The sequence below is a fragment of the Lissotriton vulgaris genome, chromosome 6 (assembly GCF_964263255.1).
Source record: "Lissotriton vulgaris chromosome 6, aLisVul1.2, whole genome shotgun sequence".
NCBI lineage: Eukaryota > Metazoa > Chordata > Amphibia > Caudata > Salamandridae > Lissotriton > Lissotriton vulgaris.
Window position 1 is genome coordinate 7287845 of NC_141694.1, and position 17892 is coordinate 7305736.

The following is a 17892-nucleotide window of genomic DNA, read 5'->3' on the forward strand; positions in this document are numbered from 1 at the left end:
GCTGTTGCTTCCAAGAAAGGCCATGCTAAAGGAGGAATCGCTTGCCTGTTATCCAATAAAGTGAATTGGAAATTTGCTCAGTACATCGACCCTAGTAACCTCTTCCAGGCTATATCTATAGCAAATCTTCCCACACTTCCCATGAAGACGTCTGTTGTTATTATAAATGCTTACATTCCTCCCGGAGAGTGTTTTAACCGTGTGTTGAAGCAGGTATTTCAATATATTGGTCTCATTAAAAATAGAACTCCCGCCCCACAAGTCATATTAGTAGGCGATCTAAATTGCAAAATATCTAATTCTAGTATGAATCTTTTCAGAAATAGAGCAAAAGAAGAGGCGTTTTTTATACCACAATCTGTTTTCCCAGATAAAATCACAACTAGCAAAAGAGGGAAGCTTCTCCTTGAGGAATTATCGATAGTCGAGGGGCTTATCCTAAATGGGAGATTCCCCTCCGATGTACCTGCAAAATTTACGCATAATTCCCATGGCAAGCCCTCTATAATTGATTATGCGATATCTGATTATGATATATTCCCTCGCATCTTGGATCTTATATTAGTTCCTACGATGCTGAGTGATCATAATATAATTATCCTGGCTATTTCTTTAAAACCACCTAGTACGGCATCATGGTCTCTTAATGGTGAAGTTACGGACTTTCATGCTTTCTCTGGTAGATGCTACTGGAATCCATCTGCAATTGCTAGGGTGCATACCAGTTTGTGTAAAACCATGGCAGACCTGAATGCTTGGCATGGTTTTGAAATATCCAGTTTCGAAAAATTTATGCGGAACATTATTCTAGATATTAAAAAAGCTAGGTGTCCTTCAAAGCGGGTATATATGCCCAGTGCTCTGAGAACAATAAATAAAGAGATAAATAAACTAGTACGCGCCCAGTTTCTAAACAGAAACGGGGAACGGGAAAAAGAAGTATCTAGGTTAAAAAGAAAGAGAGTTAGATTGAAGGCGACAATAAAAAAGGAGAAGGAAGACTTAGTATGGATTAACCTAAGGGAAGCTGTAGTGCATGGCAAGATCCGTGAATTCTGGTCTATAATTGGGAAGGAATGTGGCAATAGAGTAATCCCTTGCTCTATCCCTATTGCCGAAGATGTCTGGTCTTCCTATATTTGGGAGCTCTACGGGGGGAATGGTATTATAGAGGACACTAACTTCCCTAATGTAACCTCTGATGGTGAAATTATCTATCCCACTGAGGAAACAATAGTATCGGCCATAAAAAATATGCGTTCGTCCGGTGCAATGGGACCGGACGAACTCCCCATGACTGTTCTCAAGCAGGAACCTTTACTTTGGAGTAAAATTCTCTACCCTCTATTCAAATCCTGTTTTGAGACAAAAAGGGTTCCAGCATCTTGGAGGGGTAGTATTCTGATACCCATCTTCAAGAAGGGTGCAAGGGAAGTCCCCAGTAACTACCGCCTGATTGCGCTCCTCGACTCAGTCGGCAAGATTTTTGCAAAATGTCTTTTAAGGCTACTTTCCGACTGGGTCGACGAGAACAATATCTTACCACGCGAACAAACGGGATTCCGTAAGGATCATGGCACGTTGGATAATTTAACCGCCCTGCACGTAATAGCTGACAAGTATACGAAAGTAAGACGGGGATTTGTTTATGCAGCCTTCATTGATTTCTCCACAGCGTTCGACAGAGTAGATCGTGGAACGCTGTGGAGAAAATTATCTTTTCTTGGATTACCCCCGTACTTGCTGGAGCTTGTCCGCTCATTACATACGGAAACATGGTGTAGGGTGCTGCAGGGGGGGGAAAGAGGTCTTTCGGATCGTATCTCGTCCCTTAATGGTCTAAAGCAAGGCTGTCTTCTAGCGCCCCTTTTGTTCTCCCTATACACGCAGGATTTGCCTACCGTGGTGGCGGCCTGTGAGGGCATTGCTCCAGTGATAGGGGGGGCTTCTGTTTCTTGCTTGATGTACGCTGATGACATCCTCCTCCTTGATCTGACACCAAAAGGTTTGGCAAATAGGTTGCAAGCCCTTAATGCTTTTGCAGTCTCCCACTCTATGAAAATTAACATCACCAAAAGCAAAATTATGTGTATAGGGGGGAGAAGGAAGTGCCGCTCGGAAAACTTCGGCTGGCACATCGGTGGTCAAAAATTGGAGGTCGTTAAAACTTACACCTTTCTGGGGAAAATCATCGCGGCTAACATGAGCGAGAGGCCTCACATCGAACACTGTGCACGAAAGGCTATAGCACATGGCAATGGCCTTAAAACACTCTACTCAGCAACTGGCAAAAGACACTTTGCCTCTCTGCTTGAAGTATATAAGGCTAAGATTCCCGCTACCCTCATTTACGGCATTGAACTCATAGATATAAAACTATGGGATTTCTGCAATAAAATCGAAGGGAAACTTCTGAGATCCCTCGCATCCCTAAATACTAACTGCTCTTTAGCAGCATGCAGACTTGAGTTTGGGCTAAGGGGTAGCTGGGTACAGGGGCTCTGTGCCCTGGTACGATGGGTGGCCTCTCTAGCCAGAGCGGAACCGGGGACAATGAGGGCTCTGCTGAAGAGTGAATTATTAGGCAACTTCAAAGAGTTTTCACTACTTGTAAAGAACTTCAGAAAAGCGGTGACTATTCTGAGGTTGGAGGAAGGTACTTTGTTCCAGTACTCTTTAGTACAACTAAAAATCCTGCTAAAACAGGCATCATGGGAACTATGCTTTCTAACCGATAAAAACATATTACAAGGAAAAGGGGGTTGTGATCTTCTCCTTAACTCATATGTTGCCAAAAAAGCAGTAAATTATGTTTTATGGAACTTACCCCATGGCATTAGAAGATTCTGGTTCCTTCTTCGGTACGATCTATTGCCATTAAATGTACTTCTCTCTAAATGGCACGGTTCATCCAATATGTGCAATTTTTGTAATACTGGTATACAGGACCGTATGCACGTTCTGTTGATCTGCCCAGCACTTCGTACTTTGCGCCTTAAATGGCTAAAACCTATCTGTCTCCGCTTAGGTATATCTACTCTAAATATTTTTATGCAATCCTTATATTGCCCTCCAAATGAAGTGTTCTGCTTCTTCATTTTTAAATTTTTCAAAAGTTTTTTAGATATTTATTAATGTTATTTATTGATTGTGCCAGCTCCTCTTTGTGCTTACTTTAATGAATGATTTTTTTCTTTGGACTTGATCGACATATGTACTAGAAATATTGTATATAGATGAAATATAGTGTTTGATGTATTATTACTTGTATTGGTGGTATGTCTTTTATGTGGCCCTCAATGAGAGCCAAAACATAATAATAAAAACTTGAAACTTGATTTACAGAGATGCAACAGTTTAGGCAACTTAGGTGAACTGTGGAAATGCGCCAGTATTTGCTCTGGACAGTGGAGGATGTTTCGACCTGTTAGAAGTTCAGGTCATCATCAGGACTAGGTTAGAGTTTTTGTGCTGAACGGACCGTGGGGTCCCAAGTGTGAGGCACTCCAGGCTCTAAAAGTAAGGATAAGGTATAGGGTAAGATGGCCAGTGGAGCACCATCAGTGACTGTGGGAGGTGTCAAAGTGGGAAAGCGAGGCACTGCAGTGCCCTGGAGCGAAAGGAGCACTCCGGCACCCCGTTGAGAATGTCAGGGGTGCTGGGAAATGAACTTGGCCTGCATGATTAGTTCGGGCCGACAGGAGGATAGGTGTCGCACTGCGGCGTTGGACACCAATCCTCCTGTCGCCCCGGACTATTCACACGGGCCGAATTCATTTCCCAGCACCCCTGACATTCTCAACGAGATGCCGGAGTGCTCACTTTGAGGCTCTCGACACTCGATGGCCTTCCTTCACCGATGATATCCCTTGTTGGATACCTCCTTTCGCTCCAGGGCACTGCGGTTCCAAGCTTACCCGATTGGACTCCTCAGACAGTGACTGACGGTGCTTCGCTGGCCTTCTTATCCTATTCCTTGTCACTACTTTTGGACCCATGATTGCCTCACACTTGGGACCCCACGGTCCTTTCAACACAACAACTCTGTAACCTGGTCCTGATGATGACCTAAACTTTTAACAGGTCGAAACGTTGTCGACTGTCCAGAGCAAATACCGGCCCATTTCCACGGTTTACCTAAGTTGCCTAAACTGTTGCATCTCTGTAAATCTATAATGATTACATTATTATCTCTTAAAATGCCCACCAAGGGCATTTTAAAAGTTGTATTGTACACACACTTCCCAATGGTGCACCCCTTCTCCCCCATCAAGCTAACGTGGAGTTTATGATGCTCCTGTGTGGGATCCCACTCCTCCTACAGCAATCTTTTACTAACAATCCCAATCCACCCACATAATTCCACTACACAACACATACATAAACCCCAAACCAAAACGCATAGATAAAAGACATTGTCATTTAGAGCGCAAATAGTTGTGTTTAAGAGAGATTCTTCTTGTTTTAAACAGTGTTACACACTGCACACATACACTCCATCAAACTTAGGTAAAGGACATTGCCATTTCCAATGCCAATAGCTCTATCTCAAGCAATTGCGAGACCTACTGCATTTCCAATGCTTGTTGGAGTTGGAGCTGTGCTGAGTTCAGCTAGCCACCAATCAGGAGCCAATATGCCAGGGGCCATTCTGAATAGCATAATCGCGGTTTTGCCTGCATTAAGCTGGAGACAGATCTCGGTCATCCAGGCCATTTACTGCGCTAGATTGACAGTCGGAGGAAATCAGAAGCTGTGTCTCGTCCACATAAGAGTACAATTCCAGTCCATATGATTTCAGCATCGTGGCCTTTGGTGCCACAGATATTAAATAACGTAAGGCTCAAACACGAGCCCTCAGGGACACCGATGTCCAATAGTGCAGTGCAAGATCTGAAGGAACCCAAACTTATAGCCTTTGCTCTATTAGCCAGAAAGTCAATGACCCATCACAGAGGTAGACCCCAAATGCAGCCCTCCTGTAGCCTCAGCAACAGACGAGAGCGTGACTGTCGAAAGCTGCAGATAGATCGAGTAATACTAACATAACAGGACTGTTAGTAGCTAAAGAACATCTAATATGATCAGTAACAGCCACTAAAGTAGTTCTAGTGATATCAAACCAGGAATTTATATAGCGCGTCTACTCACTCATGAGGGTAGCAGGGTGCTAGGGCATGGTCGAAACCCTGATTGTGAAGAATCTAAAAGGTCATTTGCTTCGAATAAACCCCACGTTGCCAGTTTATCTGGCCTTCCAGCACCTTACTGATAAGTTGCTGGAAGGCTAGATAAACGGGCAACGTAGGGTGATCGCTATTTAAACCATTAGACACCACATTAGGTTTCTTTCATATGGGGGTCACCTGTGCAGCTTCCCAAGCTAAGGGGGTTTGCCCACTAGTTATCGAGAGATTAAACAAAGTGCAAAGTACAGGGGCACAAACTTGGAGTGAGCGGCGGATATCCTGGGTGGACAAATATCTATAGGAGACCCAGATTTCCCCAACTCAAGAGCCGTCTGATGGATTCTGTCGTAGAAATCGTAAAATGCTCAAGACTGGGAGTACATCTGGCATTAGAGTTTTCCAAATATGGTTCCTCCGTTGTCTCAAGATTTAGCTCAGAAAAGTTCTCACAAATCAAGTTAATTTTCTCATCTAAATAGTTGGCTGTCGAAGCGCACAAGGCCTTAGATGCCTGCATGCTTGGAGTACAAGCGGGAGGATTAATACAACCATTTAGAGCTTTAAAGAGTTCTTTGGAGGAGCGGCCAGCTGTAGTGATTGTTTTAGCCATATAAAGCTTTCTCGCTCTTTTAAGATTATGGTGTTCACTAGTCAAAGCCGCCTTATAAGATTCATCGACAATCAACTGAGCCCACAGATGCGAAGTTACTACTGTTTACATTGCAAAGCTCCACAGACAGCTGTGGCTGGGAACATGGGCTGCATGGGTAGAGACAGACAGATACAAGGCCCTTGGGACAGCACAAGTTGCGGAGGAGGCTGGTGGGACTGTGGAGGAGTATAGGGAATGCAGGGGTGGATGGGCCTTGGACACAGGGTTTGCGAGGGCTGGAGGTACAGTGCAGGGTGTGGATGCAGGGGTGAGTGGGGTGGATGCAGTTGTGGAGTGGATGGATCTTGGACACGGGATGAGTTGGCTGGAGGTACAGTGCAGGGCATGGATGCAGGGGTGGGGTGGATGGTCCTTGGACACAGGGGATGCATGGGCTGGAGGTTCAGTGCAGGGCATGGATGCAGGGGTGGGGTGGATGGGCCTTGGCCACTGTGGATGCATGGGCTGGAGGTACAGTGCAGGGCGTGGATACAGGGGTGGATGGGCCTTGGACACAGGGGATGCGTGGGCTGGAGGTACAGTGCAGGGCATTGATGCAGGGGTGGGGGGATGGGCGTGGATGCAGGGGTGGTTTGGATGGGCGTGGATGAGGGTGGGGTGGATGGCTCTTGGACACAGGGGATGCGTGGGCTGGAGGTACAGTGCAGGGCATGGATGCAGGGGTGGGGTAGATGAGCCTTGGACACAGGGAATGCAGGGCTGGAGGTATAGTGCAGGGTGTGGAGTAAATGGCTCTTGGACATGGGATGAGTGGGCTGCAGGTACAGTGCAGGGCATGGATGCAGGGGTGGGGTGGGTGGGTGTGGATGCAGGGGTGGGGTGGATGACTCTTGGACACAGGAGATGCGTGGGCTGGAGGTACAGTGCAGGGATGAGATGCAGGAGTGAGGTGGATGGGCCTTGGACACAGGGGATGCTTGGGCTGGAGGTACAGTGCAGGGCTGGAGGTACAGTACAGGGCATGAGTGCAGGGCGTGGATGCAGGGGTGGGTGGCCCTTGGACACAGGGGATGTGTTGGATGGAGGTAAAGTGCAAGGAACGCATGGATGCAGGGGTGGGCTGGAGGTGCAGAGTGTGGATGCAGGGGTGGAGTGGATGGTCCTTGTACACAGGAGATGCGTGGGCTGAGGTACAGTGCAGGGCGTGGATGTAGGGGTGGGGGGGGAATGCGGTACAAAAGGGGGTGGTGAGGGACGGAGCATCTGAACCAATCAAACACTCACACCCAGTCAATAGATCTGGGTTTAACCCATCACCGTTCTTTAGCCCACTCTGCCACCCCAGTTCAGACATGGCCATATGCAAATCAGTCTGACCCTGTGCCTCATGGGAACAGTCCAGCCCGAACTGCCAAGCCATGCCTTCCCTGGACCGGATTCAAGCTTCCTAGGACCGGTTTCTGGCATTACAGCCGTCTTCAGCCAGGCTTGCTTGAATCCAGTGGCAAAGAGAGCAAGGGACTCACGTCTGAGCATACCCTGCCAACTTAAGGCGAACAAAGCGGTACAAAAGGGGGTGGCGATGGAAGCAGGGGTGGAGGGGATGGGAGTGGATGCAGGGGTGGATGGGCGTGGACGCACGGGATGCGTGGCCTGGAGGTACAGTGCAGTGCGTGGATGCAGAGGTGGGGGGATGGGCGTGGATGCAGGGGTGGTGTGGATGGGCGTGGATGCAGGGGTGGTGTGGATGGGCGTGGATGCAGGGGTGGGGTGGATGGCTCTTGGACACAGGGGATGCGTGGCCTGGAGGTACAGTGCAGTGTGTGGATGCAGGGGTGGGGGGGATGGGCTTGGATGCCGGGGTGGTGTGGATGGGCGTGGATGCAGGGGTGGGGTGGATGGCTCTTGGACACAGGGGATGCGTGGGCTGGAGGTACAGTGCAGGGCGTGGATGCAGGGGTGGTGTGGATGGCCCTTGGACAAAGGGGATGCGTGGGCTGGAGGTGCAGGGCGTGGATGCAGGGGTGGGGTGGATGGGTGCGGATGCAGGGGTGGGGTGGATGGCCCTTGGACACAGGGGGATGTGTGGGCTGGAGGTGCAGGGCGTTGATGCAGGGGGGTGTGGATGGGCGTGGATGCAGGGGTGGTGTGGATGGACGTGGATGGTGGGGTGGGTGGGCGTCGACGCAGGGGATGCATCGGCTGGAGGTGCAGGGGTGAGTGCATGTAATGTATGTATGCAGGGGTGGGTGAGGGGCTGAGCAGGCCACTACAGTGCTGGTGTGCAGGGAGATGCCACCACTCCAAGCTTTAACCTCCTATAACGGCCTGAGTAGGCCCGGCGGTGCCAGGAGAGGGGTGAACCCGGAGCCTGGGGGTTTATAGAGGGAAACAAAGCGCCGCTGGAGCACCCCCCAGCCCCTCCCTACGGCAATGCGGCCCTCCCTACAAACCGATGTGTCCTACCCTCCAATCCCTCTACCCATGCTTCCTCCCTCCAAAATACCCCTCTGATGCTTCCTAATCCCCCACAATGATGCCTGCCACCCCCGTGGTACACACTGTAGCGTTCTAGTGGTTCGCCCGGCTGGGTAGGGACCCGGAATTAATACCACACTATGTATCACTCTCTGGCCAGGCGGGGCCAGAGAGCTATAAATAAAATGGCCGGGGTCGCTCGGGACTTCCGGTCCAGAACAAGTATCTGTGTGGCTGCCTGTGCATGCAAGAGTGGGCCGCAGTACGAGTGAGCCATATAGTGTGCCTCCGTGAAACCTCTGTTTGCACCTTCCACCATGTCACACTGGCGACGAGGGTGGGATTCCCTATGTTCGGGATCCCGGTATGATGAAAAGACACTCACTGTGCAGCTGAGACGACGCCAGCTCACGGAAGACCCAGCCGAGCCCAGCAGTGCGGTGACGTCAAGTGGACGAGCACCCGTCTAAAACTGCGGGGTAAGCGGAGCGCGAGACGACCTCCACGTGTAGGCGCCCCCGCTGGTAAGAGCAGAGGAACGCCCGCGCGCACCTCCAGAAGTGGCCCGGAGCTGCCGAGAAGCGCCGCACCCAGCTACCCGGCGGCGCGCGCATGCGTAGAGGCAGAGAAGCTTCAACGGCCCGATCGAGCTGCAAAGCAGAGCTCGGAAGGCTTGGAAACGGTATGGGCAAGCAAGGCAGCCCCCCCGCCCTCCCCCAGAGAGAGCGAGGCACACAGCTTGAGCCTGATGACGCTCAGAGACACCAAACACCGGAAAAGTGCAGCTCAAATAAACGAGCTGTGGCAAATGCAAGTACCCCAGCATAGACAGCCAAAAAATCAGTGAAGAGCGCAAAAGCAACAAGAAAGCTGGAGCACAACGCTGCACAAGGGGATTAACACAAGAGCACACGGAAGCCAAACACACCAAAGACACAACAAGCACTGGCAAACTCAAGGACACCAAGGCCTGTAAAGGGAGGAATACCCCAGGACGGAAGAGAGATACAGCGAATAGAACAGCGAGCACGCCTAGCAAGACGCAGGGACACACATCAGCAGAAGCAGGATCATGTCAAAGGTGCCAGGACCCGCGGCCCAACAACCAGCAGCCCCAACACATCCAGTGCACTCCCAAATTACAGCACTCCCGCCATTCAGCGAGCTTGTTGACCCAGCCACTGCATCACCAAGGTGGAAAGTATGGGTTGCCCGCCTCAATAACTATTTTGTGGCCACAGGAGAAACAGACGAAGCGGTCAAGAGGTCACTGCTCTTACACTTGCGGGTGATGAAATATATAAGTTGTTCGAACATCTCCCGAACACTGGTGCTGCCACTGACTAAGACGCCGCCGTCGACGCGCTGAATGCCCATCTTGACCCCCAACTTAACCCTCATTGCGAACGATTCAAGCTCAGGCAGACCAGACAAAGCGAAGGAGAGTCAATGGACGCATATCACGCACGCCTCAGGGAGTTAGCAAGCACTTGCACTGAGGATGACCAAAATAAGGAGGTGACAACTCATCCAAGGGTGTCGCAACAAGACGCTGCAGACACTCATACTACGCCAACCCCGGAATACCTTAGAGGAAATACTAATTCTTGCCCACTCACACGAACTGTCAGACGTCCGGGTGACAGCAATTGAGGCGGCACTCACTTCGCACAACGATCAAACAGTCAATGTCAAGGTGGAGCGGGCTGATGCCATTCGAACATCATCCCACGGAGGAAGAGGAAGGTGGCCCGCAAAAACAACGCGACGGACCTCGTGTGGATGGTGTGGAAGAGAAGAACATCCCCCAGACAGCTGCCCAGCCAGAGGAAAGTCATGCTCGAAATGAGGAATCCCAAACCACTTTGCAAGTGTATGTTGAGGAGGCTCGCGAGGGTGAAGTAACACCGGGAGAAGACCACCAACAGGGGCTGTGAGGAATCTAACACTGGTGGAACCCACAAAGTCAAGATCAAACAGAACCCCCAGTCGCTACCCACAGCGCCTGGACGACTCGTCCACAGAGAATGAAGAAGAGTGTTATTTCGTCTCGTTTGCAAGTGACCTTAAAAAGAGGCGACGACCGCAGCCAAAGTGCAACATTGAAATTGATGGGTCCCTGGTGACCGGCCTGATTGACACAGGAGCAACCGTCAACATGATGGGGGTCGCAACATTACAAAAGATTGAACCCGAGGCCAACTCCTACTCCACCAAAGATCAAAATCCTGACGTATGGTAGCAAAACACCACTCCCTCTCAAAGGAAAGATAACTGTTCAAGTGAAGTCAGAGGATCACGAGGTGACAACAGTCTTCCATGTCGTGGATAGGGAAGCCGACATATTAGTTGGAAGTCATACTGCTGAAGACCTCAATCTAATCGCCTTTGCAAACTCTGTCAAACTCCTACAAGCTGATGACATCCTGGAGATGTTCCCGCAATTGTTCAAGGGATTAGGGAGTATAAGAAGGCCACCCGTGAAGTTACAAATAGACAAAGCCGTCCAGCCGGTGGCCCTAAGGCACCGACAGATTCCTTTCCATCTTCGACCGCTAGTCGGACAGGAGCTCCAGGAGCTAGAACGTCAAGGAGTCATTGAAAAGGTGACAGGCCCGACTCCCTGGGTGTAACTCATGGAGATTGCTGAAAAACCAAAGCAACCAGGAAAAATACGGATATGCATAGACATGAGAATGGCAAATCAAGCTATCAAACGAGAGAGACATCTCACCCCGCCAGTAGACGATATCCTGGCCGACCTAAACGGCGCCCAATGTTTCTCAAAGCTAGATCTAAACGCCGGCTACCACCAATTAACACTAGCAGAAGAAAGCAGGTATATAACCACTTTCTCAACACATCTAGGACTTCGGCGATATAAAAGGTTAAACTTTGGAATATCGTCGGCGGCTGTGATCTTTCAGAACACGGTGATAGAAATACTGTCTGGTCTTAGCGGATTCCTCAATGTAAGTGACAACACCCTCATCCATTCCAAAACCATTGAAGAACACCACCAACGACTACCAGCCACTCTCCAGCGGCTGGCAGAACACGGCGTGACGCTCCACAAGAAGAAATGACAGTTTTTCCGAAAATCCATCGACTTCTTTGGATATGCCTTCAGCGCTGATGGCGTCAAAGTAGACCCCCGAAAGTCCCAGGCGATCCACCTTGCCCCCCGCACCAACAAATGCCTCTGAGGTGAGAAGTTTCCTGGGGATGGCGACATATTGCGGACACTTCATTCCGAATTTAGCACCTATTGCAGAGCCATTGCGTAACCTCATGAAAAAGGAAAACCGCTAGAAGTGGACTGCGGAAGAGGACAAAGCTTTCAAGCAAGTGAAAGCGACCCTACTAGACAGCACGACAAAGGCATATTTTGACACCTCTCGTCCAACTGAACTGATTGTAGACGCTAGCCCAGTAGGCTTGGGAGCCCTACTTACCAAGGAGACGGAACCAGGGACCCTCTAGCCTTTGCAAGCAAAGCGCTTACCACAACAGAGGCTCGATACTCACAGATAGAGTGAGAAGCACTCGCAATCAAATGGGCATGCAATCATTTTCACCTTAACGTGAGCCGAAACCCATTTCGAGTGATAACTGACCACCAACCACTTCTGCCACTATTCAAAGGAAAAGCCCCGCATCCTCCCCCAAGGATTGAGAGGTGGGCAATTCAGTTGCAGCATTATCAGATGGAACTTCAGTTTCAGTTTTTAACGTCTTTATTTCGAAGATTTCCTTCATAAAAGACAAGCATATAAAATACATTCACAAGACACATGACTAATATATACAAATTTATACAAACAGTTAGAAGTTTAAAAATCTTGCTTAAAAAACAATTAAATGACAAAGAAAGACGTTTATGACCATGTTAATACAAATAAAAAAAGTCATTTCAGGAATGCTACCCTGCATTCAGCTATTGGCACTTAATGCAAGTAAAAACTTCACTACTCATACATTACAATATTTATAAAATAAATCAAATCTGTGGTGGACTGGTAAGCTAATACCACCCCTTTCTAACAAATCTACTGTAGATCTCGGAAGAGGGAAGTGTGGGGTACATGGATAAAAATCATACAGATCCCAAATGGAAATGGGGCCGTCACCTTCGTGGGGCTGGAAGGATCGTAAAAAGGGGACAATGTTCCTATTCCTAAATTTAACAAGGACTAGGTCCCCGGGAATGTCCTTTGGTAGGGACCCAAGCCAGCCCACCCATCTGACACTCAGAATACCTCCATCCTTGTTGGGTGGCAGGGGTCTATTTTTAGCTAACCAGAAGGTGACCTTGTGTAATAGGTCCTGGTAGCTCTCGGGTTTCCTACGTGATGGAGCTGGTACTCCTGAGAGAACCAGCACAAACGGGGCGGCTTCCGGGGGTAAGTCTATGCGTGCTGCTCTGTTTGGTTCTACTCTAGCAGCGGAGTGGTCCATTACTAAGGAATTGGGGACAGTTTTGGTGACCAGTGGTGGTTGTCTCTTAGGAGGCTCTTTTGTAATCGTGACATTTTTTCTTATGTTATACAAAGGTTTGTGGGCAGTACTAGTATCTGTTGGAGGTAGCGTGCTGGGACGTTGTCTTTCAGCGGAAACAGTTTTAGTAATGTCCGTCAGCATAGGGCCTTCAGGTACATTTGGTGGCATGGAACAATTAGGTGTTGCCAGCTTTGTAACGGGAGAGGAGTTAGTTTTAATAGCCATCTCTATGCTTGTCAACCTATCCCCTAAAGAGGTAATTTGTTCTAGCAGGGGTGCTATAACAGAATTTAACAATTGTTCTAGTTGGGGTAGTAGTTGCAATTGAGGCAAAGATATATTATCATCCAAGCGTTCAGCGTCCCCACTGGATGTGATGGAGTTTATGGCAGGCGTTGGGGGATCGATACAATGTTTTTGTATCTTATGTTGGAGATCGTGATCATTTGTCCCGTCATGTCTCCTTTTCACACTCTGGCCCGGCAACCGCGCAGTGGCCTGCATGTTATCCTCATTGGGTGGTAGGGAAGGTTCACCAATTCTGTCAGAGGAAGTGTTAGTAATAAGGCCTTTTACGGGGGAGGGGGATGTTATTGGAATGAACTTGGTCCCGCACAGAGCATTTAGTTCCTCCCAGTAGGGCAGATTCGGCAAACTAATGGGGGTGTGAGACGGGGATAACAAATGGCAACGGTCATCAATAATAGGTGATGCATAGCTCTGAAGAAGATTTTCCATTCTCTAGCAGTAATATGGGAATTTGATATGCCCCCTTATGAGTCACTAACAATAAAGTATAATCCGTATAAGCAAAAAATGTCCGTGAATAGTCTTATCAATGGTATATATAACTATACCTTCTGTTGCTGTGGGGCCAAATAACGTGGCCCGTCCCGTCCTCCTCGTGCCTCTGAGGGCCACAGAGGGCCCGCCCTTTGCCCGGGCTTAGCCCCGGGCGCGGTCCCGCGCGCGGTCCCGCGACGCGGGAGGAGTCCCCTTCTCTTATGCGCCTCCGTGCGCTGTGGCCTGACGCTGCAGCCGGCGTCCCCGGGAAGAAGCAGGGGACGCTGGGAAATGTGGTTTTTCAGCCGCTCCTGCGGCGCTCAAAGCAGTAGTAAATACCGCGGGTCCCGTGCCTCTGGACCTCCGCGATGGACAGCAGCAATCCCCGGCAGTGTGGTGAGACCCCCCGCTCCTCTGCAGGAGTCCCCTTCTCTTATGCGCCTCCGTGCGCTGTGGCCTGACGCTGCACCCGGCGTCCCCGGGAAGAAGCAGGGGACGCTGGGAAATGTGGTTTTTCAGCCGCTCCTGCGGCGCTCAAAGCAGTAGTAAATACCGCGGGTCCCGTGCCTCTGGACCTCCGCGATGGACAGCAGCAATCCCCGGCAGTGTGGTGAGACCCCCCCAGATGGAACTATTATACCAACTTGGCGCCAAGAATCCTGCGGACTTCCTATTCCGCCATCCAGCTGCAGCAACCGAATCCGGTGTGGAACAAGAAACACAAACAGAAGATTTCATCAACATGATCTCTCAGTGGTCGTGCCCCCGAGCACTCTCAATAGAGGAGGTAAAAGAACACCCTGACAAAGATGTATGCCTCCTGCGAGTATCAAGCACTTTGAGGGGAGGATCGTGGAAAAAATGTCTTAAGGACGTCCAAGGTTGGAGTGAGCCTGACCGAAATAGTCTTCGCAAGTTCTGGAAGGCGAGGAACGAGCTCAGCTCGACGGAAGACGGAGTCATCCTAAGAGGATCACGCATCATAGTGCCACTAAGATTGGAGCGAGCGAGCGACGTCCTTGCCCGTGAAGGCCATAAAGGTATCGGGTGAATGAAGTCCCGGATGAAAGAAAAAAGGTGTGGTTTCCGGACCTGGAAGATCGCGTAGAGTCGGTTGTGCGCAACTGTAGTGGGTGCCAACTCACAGGAAACACCGAGGCTCCAGCACCCGTCATCACTGAGGATCCAGCTCCATCACCATGGGCATGGCTAAGCCTTGATTTTGGAAGTTTCCCAGACAGAAGAGTCACCGCCGTTATCATTGATAGCTACACCAAGTACCCCATCGTCAAAGTCCTACCATCCACGTCGTTCAACAACCTACAGCCAGTCTTAGAGAAGTCCTTCGCCCTGTTCGGCATCCCGCACATCATCAAGACTGACAATGGGCCCCCATTCCAGGGCAGTGAGATTAGATACTTTCTGACACGCCTCGGGATTAAGCACCACCGAGTAACCCCTCAATGGCCCCAGCCAAATGGTGAGGTGGAACGCTTTATGAGCACCATAAACAAAGTGCTGCGGATTGCTACAGCTGAAGGTGCAGAACCAGAGAGTACGCTACAACGATACCTGAGGGAGTATCGCAGTACACCTCATTGCACGACTCAGATATCCCTGTGGTTGCTCATGCTAGCAGGGCCACGCAGCGACATGCTTCCAAGGGCTGAGTGCTGGAAACAGAAACCATATGACCCAACAATGGCCCAAGTGAAGAGACAGAACACCAACGACAGAGCGAGCAGACGACGCAAGGCGAAGACCGGCGTCCTACTACCCGGGTGGTCTGTGCTGATCCGAAATAGCTGGAACACCGGGAATTTTCGAACTCCCTACGAACCAGGCGTGTGGATGGTGACATCAACCAATGGAACAGCAGTCACGGCGGAAAGAAATGGCGAGACCGTGACGAGGAACATCTCATGGTTCAAGAAAGTTCCAGCTGCTGCCGGAAACCAAACCATGGCAGAGCAGTCAGAACTCCTGGAGACACCTTTGAACGAGGCCGAACGTACGGCAGATGCAAGTGCCCCGTCAAGTCCGGTGAGGCCACAAATGCCTGAATTTCACAGTCCTGATCATCGAGCCACCGGCGTGGGACTTCCAAACCCACAAAGCCAACGAGATACACACCGTCATCAGTATGGCCTCCGGCCGAATCCCAAGCCAAACCGAAGATAGGCAGACTTTATTTGTTAAACTATGTTGACATTATTTTGTTTCAAATACCAACCTGAAAAGGGATGTAGCGTTCTAGTGGTTCGCCCGTCTGGGTAGGGACCCGGAATTAATACCACACTATGTATCACTCTAGGGCCGGGGTCGCTCGGGACTTCCAGTCCAGACCAAGTATCTGTGTGGCTGCTTAATGCCTGTGCATGCAAGAGTGGGCCGCAGTACGAGTGAGCCATATACAATGTGCTGCCGTGAGACCTCCGTTGCACCTTCCACCACGACAGACACCGCCCCCCCGCGCTGAGGCCTGCTACCCGCCCTCCTCTGACCCTTTACCCATCTCATCCCACCCCCCCCTCTAAGGAGGCCCCCCTTGGACGATGAATCCTGCGCCCCCGGTGTTATTCTTGCAAATTTGAGACCCCCTCATCAACCTCTGGTTTCTCCCATCTCTAATCCACCCCCTCCTCTCATCTCTGCTGATCTCAGTCACCCACCCCCCCCCCCCTCCTCCCTCATCTACTGTCCCACCCTCGAACCTCTCACCCCAGCCTTCAGTGCCCCCTCCCCCTCAGGACCTCTCCTCCTCGAGCAGCCTTCACACCTCCCCATACTCCCCCCTCCCCTCCCTCAGCCCCCACCCCTCCTCCTCCGCCCCTCATCACCCTCCTCCTCCGGCCCTGTTCACCCTCCTCCGCCAGCCCTCATCACCCTCCTCCATCCCTCATCACCCTCCTCCTCCAGCCCTCATCACCATCCTCCTTCACCCATCACCCTCCTCCTCCAGCCCTATTCACCCTCCTCCATCCCTCATCACCCTCCTCCTCCAGCCCTCATCACCCTCCTCCATCCCTCATCACCCTCCTCCTCCAGCCCTCATCACCATCCTCCTTCACCCATCACCCTCCTCCTCCAGCCCTAATCACCCTCCTCCTTCAGCCTTCAACACCCTCCAGCCCTCATCACCTTCCAGCCCTCATCGCCTTCCAGCCCTCATCAATCACCTTCCAGCCCTCATCACTTTCCAGCCCTCATCACCTTCCAGGCCTCATCACCTTCCAGGCCTCATCACCTTCCAGCCCTCATCACCTTCCAGCCCTCATCACCTTCCAGCCCTCATCACTTTCCAGCCCTCATCACCTTCCAGCCCTCATCACCCTCCTCCTCCAGCCCTCATCACCTTCCAGCCCTCATCACCCTCCTCCTTCAGCCCTCATCACCCTCCTCCTCCAGCCCTCATCACCCTCCTCCTCCAGCCCTCATCACCCTCCTCCTTCAGCCCTCATCACCCTCCTCCTCCAGCCCTCATCACCCTCCTCCTCCAGCCCTCATCACCCTTCTCCTCCAGCCCTCATCATCCTTCTCCTCCAGCCCTCATCACCCTCCTCCTTCAGCCCTCATCACCTTCCAGCCCTCATCACCCTCCTCCTCCAGCCCTCATCACCCTCCTCCAGCCCTCATCACCCTCCTCCTTCAGCCCTCATCACCCTCCTCCTTCAGCCCTCATCACCCTCCTCCTCCAGCCCTCATCACCCTCCTCCTCCAGCCCTCATCACCCATCCTTTCAGCCCTCTCCCCTACATCCTTCCTGCAGCCCTCCTCACATTCCAGCCCTCATCCCCCTCCATCCCCCATCATCCTCCTTTATCCCTCATCACCCATCATCCCTCCACCCCCTTCCCCCTCATCAATCCTTATCCCTCCTCCATCCCTCATCCCCCTCCTCCATCCCTCATGTCCCCAGCACCCCTCCCTCCCTCCCTCCCCTCTCGCCCCCGGGGCCGTGCCCACCTCTCTCTCGCTCGGTGTCGCCCCAGGCCCCTCACCGCAGCTCCCCGCACTGCACCGCGTCCAGAGACAATGGAGGCAGAGATGGAGGAGCACCAGGGAGAGACCACCGCGGCCGGGAGGGAGGGGGCGCGGACCGTACCAAGAGGCATGGGTCTGCGGCGGCGTGAGTCACTGCGCCGCCGACACTGAAGAGGGACTGACCGCGGAGCACCGGCAGGCGGCCATCTTACCACTGAGAGAGGCGAGGGAGCAGCCGACACTAAAGAGGGACTGACCCCGGAGCACCGGCAGACGGCCATCTTACCACTACAGAGGCATGGGAGCAGACAAAACTGAAGAGGGACTGTACCGTGAGCACCGGCA

The 17892-nt window shown here is 51.4% G+C and overlaps 1 protein-coding gene across 1 annotated transcript in view; it reads right to left on the bottom strand.

Annotated features, from left to right (window-relative positions):
• PEX39 (peroxisomal biogenesis factor 39) overlaps nt 1-17660 on the bottom strand; it is a 33447-nt gene extending 15787 nt beyond the window's left edge. Inside the window, exon 1 of the mRNA XM_086925817.1 lies at nt 17530-17660. The gene's annotated coding sequence lies outside the window, so the exon portion shown is untranslated. The remainder of the gene's footprint in view (nt 1-17529) is intronic.
• Nucleotides 17661-17892: the final 232 nt, after the last annotated feature.